Genomic DNA, 6,958 nt, shown 5'->3' on the forward strand with positions numbered 1-6,958 from the left:
TTTGGCACTGCCATGCCACAAAAATCATTTTTCAAACTCTTTTTATCACATCATCTCATTTGCGCTCCGACCCCTTAAAATATCAACTGGTTAAACAAAACTTCTTAAATAAGCATCTGTTATATGGCCCTTGCCTTCTTCAATAAACTTACTTGTTAAAAGGGCTTAAGCGACGTTTGAAAGCTATGCAGTTGTGGCTTTTTTGTATAGGCAGATTGACAGGGCTCGCGACGATGTCTTTATAAAGGAGTCGGGATGTACAGACGCCGCCAAAAAATAACACTTGGTCGTCTTGCGGTATCTCCGTCTAGGCATAGAGAAATATAGTAAGACAAGAGTGCTCACTCCATACATCAGTTCAGACTATTAATTTCAGTGTCTAAATCTAGCATCGAGTAGCGGAACTATCAGTACTGCTACTTGACAATATATGTAGCAGTACTCATAGTTCCGCTACTCGATGCTAGATGCTAATAGTCTTTTTGGTACTAAAACTGATGTATGGAGTGAGCACTCTATGTATTTTTTTCTCTATGGTCTAGGATAATAAAAGAGAAAATTACAGTGGGCCGTATTTATTCAGAACCCCTAGTTTACATTTCATTCGATAACGTGACGGACGTACGCGTTAACGGGCCCACTGATGATCCGGGGCCCGTTTCTCAAAAGCTTGTAACTTGTAATACAAGCGGATGTCACTTTTTGACAGCTTCTGTTAGAAAGGGGCTTACACTTGTATTACAAGTTACAAGCTTTTGAGAAACGGGCCCCAGTTCGCCGGACGATATCGCCCTGTCAGTTAAACGCAAAAGGTGACAGCTCGAACAACTGACAGGCCGTTATCGTCCGGCAGCCAGATCATCAGTAGGCTCCTTTAAGTTCCATATTGTATGGGATTTTGAACGGCACGTTGTTTGATATAAAAACAAGGCTTACCCAGGGGAAAATATGCCTTTTAAAATCATTCACAAAAGCTTTTCTGTAGGTACACTTGTCCACTGCCGTCGAGCGCCCTTTGAATTTTTAACGAACGCCCCTCTTTCCAAATTGAAAAAAAAAGCGCCTCGCATAAATTCACCACTGACTGGGCGAGATTTGTTCCCTTCTTGTTTCTTTGCCGAAAAAGTTTCGTGCCCCGAGGTTACCTTTAAGTTTGACATGCAAATTACTACTTTGATAAATTACGAACGCTCGTAATTATGATGCGGGGTGAAGGAATGCGAGAGATTTAATTTAGCGGGTTTTTATTTTGCCAGGGACATAAATAAAGCTGATTTGTTGTGTTTTTTTAAGACATTCATTTGTTTGTTTTTGGTTAACAAGAAAATGTTTGACAGACAATAGGTAGGTATATATGTACAGATGCGTCATTCAGACCTGGCAGCTGGTGTTCTGGCGGAAAGATTGTCAAAGTATGCATGTATGAAAAATACTGGAAGTTTCTTGGGTACAATAGATAGCAGGTTTATTAGTTTATTAGATTTAGATACTTTAGGATTACAATTACACCGGAAGTAGAATCGATTGACATCCAAAATTGATGTGCATTTATCTAATTCCATTCGTGACCTTTATTCGGAACGTATTGTGTTCTGTATGATAATAATTTAGTCTATGACACAACTCCACAGTTTACCTTTGAGGTTGAAAATGAGCCACACACAATCAAAACACTATTCGTTCTAAATTCGAAAACCTCCACAGCCACGCTGAATCGAACCGAATTTCAGGCAGACTGAAATGGCGACGTCAAATCAACAGATTTGGACTAATTTACCAGTCCGTCTGTTCGCACGTCAACGCAAACGTTTAGCCATGGCGTTGTTAAAGTTGCTGGCTATGCATTAGCGAGCCGAAGTATGTGCTGATTATTAAACTCTTTTTTTTTTGTAAAAGGAAGTCTTTGGCTCAGTCGCTACCGGCCGCTGTAAAGTTCAAAAGTGGTCACGTTTTTTAATTAGTAAGTAGTCTGCCTCTTTCGCACTCTTTAAATGATGACACTTCAAGTCAAGGCTTTCCTTTTGCACACTTCAATTTTATTATCTTTAAGCGTAAGTGCGTTTTCTCATTGCCCGAGCCAATATCGGATGTCGAGTGAAATAAAATGTGAGACATAGGTATGTGTTTTTCTGTATTTATTTAATAAATAATGATTACTATAAAACGGGAGAAAACTTTATAAAGGCAGAGTTGTGAAATCGTTTGTTTTTTGTAATTTATTAGTTCGCTATAGAACTATCTAAAGACGGGATTCCACCAAAGTACGGCACTGTGCGGCACAAGCATATTCAGTACAAAAATGCTTGTGCCGCACAGTGCCGCACACTGGTGGAATCCCGCCTTTAGGCTCGCCATCGTTCGTGTGACCAAAGGGAATACAGTCAGGTGATTCATAGGCCGAACGCGCTGCGACGCCGAATTTGATTTAATTTCAGTCTATTCACTAAAAATACGAGAGTTCGATTCCATTCTTTTAAATAAAGTCTACCTATATTATATCGTGCAGGATTTCTCTATATCTCGAATTACACAAAAATACAAAAAAAATAACAGAAACAGGCACATACTAATTGGTACCGATAACAGCTGGGGTGCAATTTTTTTCTTGTCGTTTTTTGTCAGAATTGGTGAAAAAGAGCACCTAATTATAATAATCAATAATATTCTAGGTATTTTAGGAAGAATTAGAATTTCCATTTCCCTAATAAATAAATAAAAATAGTAGGTAATCTAGAAGGTAGATGTATACAGGAGCAAATACCCAAGGAATCCGTACACACTGAAGGAGGCAGTTAGCAACCTGAAGACTTAGCTAGGTTTCGTGGAGGAGCTGGGGTGGTTAGAGTAGCGCTACCTCGTTTCACGCAAATTAGGCACAATGGACGTCGATTTGCGGAAAATGCCCAGCAAAATTAACTAAATAGTACCTAATATAAAGGAAATAAAAATAAAGAGAAGGTATACCAACTGACGGGGTCGCGGCAAACCTCGACGGCGTTGGCGAGATGACCTCGACGCCTTTGACAGGAACTAGTGGCGGGGTACGTGGAACGGGAGGACGGAGGCCTTTGCCCAGCAGTGGGACATATAATGAAATAAATAATACCAACTGATACCGTCCACGCGTCACGCTAGGGGTTTCCAGCGGCCTATTTCCGATTGTAATTCAAAATCGGAAATCTGCCGCAGGACAGCTTGTATCACTTCGTTACGTCAAATACTCGATCGAGAAATAGTGTAAGTGTAAGGCCTGAGTGGACGCTCGAGTTAAGCGTGCAGCGAGGCGGGGCGTGCGGCGTGCATGTTAAACAAATGCAAACGTATAGGAGCGGCCTTAGGGCACGCTGCTCAAATTACTCGTGAGCCCGACGCCACGCTGCACGCCCCGCCGAACGCTCCGCTTCGAGCGTCCACTCAGGCCTTACACTAAGGCCTGAGTGGATGCTTGAGTTGGGCGTGCAGCGAGGCGGGGCGTGCGGCGTGCATGTTAAACAAATGCAAGCGTATAGGAGCGGCCTTAGTGCACGCTGCTCACATCACTTGTGAGCCCGACGCCACGCTGCACGCCCCGCTGAACGCTCCGCTCCGAGCGTCCACTCAGGCCTTACGCTAAGGCCTGAGTGGACGCCCCGCCCCGCTGCACGCCCAACATGAGCGTCCACTCAGGCCTTACACTTACACTTAGTACATTACATTACATAGGTAGTACATTATCTAACAACTTCTGTCTCGGCATAACTAAGTGTAAGGCCTGAGTGGACGTTCAAGTTGGGCGTGCAGCGGGGCGGGGCGTGCGGCGTGCATGTTAAACAAATGCAAACGTATAGTGGCGGCCTTAATGCACGCTGCTCAAATCACTTGTGAGCCCGACGCCCCGCTGCACGCCCCGCCGAACGCTCCGCTCCGAGCGTCCACTAGCGTTACACTAAGAGAACTTAAGAAATTAAATAGGAGTTTTTTTGCTTCTATGGTGGTGCTAGATCTAAGGTTAAACTGTTTAAGTATGGAATTGTAAGTTGTCACTGATGCGATCTCTAAAACGTTTTCCAAATGCGGAACGTACTTCGGGAATTGGTAGATTGAAAATGCGTTTTTTAACTAAGGTGTTATATGAAGGCAATGTTTTAGAGACTCTGTGTGTGTATAATTTTTTTTAATAATATTTTTTTATCAATAGACTTTTTAAAGAGGGTTAAGTCAAAAACATTTAAAGTAAAATACGTTCGATGAATCGCTATAAAAGTACCTAATACGGCTCCAAGTATCTTAAAGGGATTTTGAAAATAGCCTTTACGTTTATTGTCAAATAAAGTACTAAAGTTTAGATTACATTTAGGTATCGCACAGACTAACCTTACCTGTCCTATGTTCAGTTGTTCTAATTTGTATGCAGATTCTTTAATACGGTTTGCTTTGGGTAAATGAAAAAGTCTGGCTGTAGGTACAAGTATATACCTAGATAGATTTTGCTCAGATAATCGGTGCTAAAATATTCTAGAAAGGCGATCCTGAAACAAAAAGGTACCTAGCCTGAGTTTTTTTTTAAATATGTTAGGTATAGGCAGGACATTATTATCACACAAGTTGACTAAGTCCCGCTGTAAGCTCAATAAGGCTTATGTTATAACTTATAACTTCAAATCAACAATAGTAGGTTTTATGATACTAGAAAGAAAATAAACCTTATTTTATGCATTTTGTTTTATTTTGTAAAATAAGAGTTCTCAAACAGGACTCAAGTCTCAAGACAAAAGACTCGGATTTATAAGTAGAAAAGAACCCGAGTTTCGACTTAGGTATATGAGTAGCCGATTCTTGAAGAAGAAGACTCAAAGGACTTGAGACTTAGGGCGTCCGCTAATAGCTGGCGCGGTTGCATGGAGTCGGGTCTATGAAAAATTGTATGAGCAACACAAAATGGCGCGGGCACGTGCTACGTATTTTACTTACAATGGCACCCGCGTGCGACCGTGCGTGCGCCCGCTCCGTACATGCACCCGCCCACGCGACTGGTTAGATCATTTTCCCAAAATCATAATTTACCTGTAGCATAATTTCTATTCGCATTTTTTCCTATTCTTAGTTTACACCAGACGCATTAATTCCTAACATGATTTTTCCATTCGCATATTTTCCCATTAGACTAGCCACTCACAAATATTTCTTACGGCGTTTATTCTATAATCAAAAAATCGATTACCCCACCCCGCTTTCTTTTCAAAAAACATTCAGTTCACAACTTAAGCTGGACGGAGCCCAGCTTCGCGGGGTTCCTATTTCTGGGCGGTTTGCCCTTCAGGCATCTGAAACTACCTAACGAACCTAACCTACCTAACCTATTAATTTAGTGTGACGTCCAAGTGGACGTCCATGAAAACATTACACTTTGGGGAAAAAAATGTAGGTAGGTTAGGTTAGGTAGCTTCAGATGCCCGAAGAGCAAACTGCCCAAAAATAGGAGCCGCGCGAAGCGGGGCTCCGTGTAGCTAAGTTGTAAACTATATGTTTTTTTTTAAAGAAACAGTGCTGTGGGACCATGGTAATATTATCGCCTAAGAAATAAAAAGAATGCGAATAAAACGACTTGGAAAGTATTAATTATGAGAAATATTTAACCTAGGAATTAATGCGTCTGGTGTAAATTAAGAATAGGAAAAAATGCGAATAGAAATTATGCTTCAGGTAAATTATGATTTTGGGAGAATGATCTAACCAGTCGCCCACGCTAGCGGATGCCCTAAAGGTTCCATCACACAGGCGCATTTTTCGGACGAGGCGTAAGCGAGCCGCGCCGCTTTTACATATAAAACGCTCACGCCCCGCTCACGCCCTGCCCGCAAAACGCTCCTGTGTGACGGAACCTTAATACTTTTAGCCTTGACTTTACCTTGTCTCAACTGTTGATTGAATGTAAATAAGCCGACTGTATTACACATGTCCTTAACCACAAGCAGAAAGTTATTTTTAGTTCACGTAAGACAGTTAAGCGTCAACAGACCCCTAGTGTAAATTTCGTGACGAACCCCAATCGCAATTAAATATGCCAAAAAATGCCTTACATCATTTTGGAAAAGAGCTAATAGGTACTCTGCAACTCATTTTTATTTGTCATAGCTAAGAACAATCGCAAAGAAACTCCCTTCACTTACAAAAAAGAGCTACGGTGCCCCAGGCAGACACACAGACAGACATTGGTGTCAAATATATATCACCCTTCTTTTTGCGTCGGGGGTTAAAAAATCAACTCGCTAGGTTCAGTAAGATTATAATAAAAGATCAGGTCAGTACTGCCTACGGAACTCCAGAATAAAACAGATCGCCGTTAAGTCCACGCCGTGTTTGCCGGCTCCTGTTATTTTACGGAATAACTGCGAACTTTGCTTAGGCCGGTAATTAACTGGCAAAAAAAGTCTGTTGTACTGTTGACTATTTATCGACCTTAATACCATCACGTAAGGTTGAACACTGGTCAAGTTTGAGTGATGCTTGTTACCATAGTCGAAATTGTTGACTGAGGTATTGTGGACCTTAATGTTAAGACAATAAGGTCCACGGTCAGTGAAATGTCAGTGCCCGGTTTTTGCTCCCGGGATGAAGGCTGCGCGCGTGCGTGGGATGCGTTGGGGGTGCAAGCTTTGAGATAGTAGCGGGTAATTTCAGTATACCATATTATTATTCGATTTTAAGCTAATCGTCATTTACATAATTTAATTTGAGGCTGATATTAAAAAGACGAGGCTAATAAAGCATAAGCATAGTTATTGTTCATTTGTTTTAGAAAAATGTAAAAATATTTTTTTTCTTTACAGAAAATAGCCGAGTCGAAGAAGCTCTTTTTACCACTTAGACAACATGAACGTTGCTCCACATCGAAAATTGGGGTACACTACATAATTCCGAAATATTTAATGCCGAATTTTAGAATATCGAACTTTATTATTCCGATTTTTAAATGCTC

This window comes from Cydia amplana, chromosome 17, assembly GCF_948474715.1.
Source record: "Cydia amplana chromosome 17, ilCydAmpl1.1, whole genome shotgun sequence".
NCBI lineage: Eukaryota > Metazoa > Arthropoda > Insecta > Lepidoptera > Tortricidae > Cydia > Cydia amplana.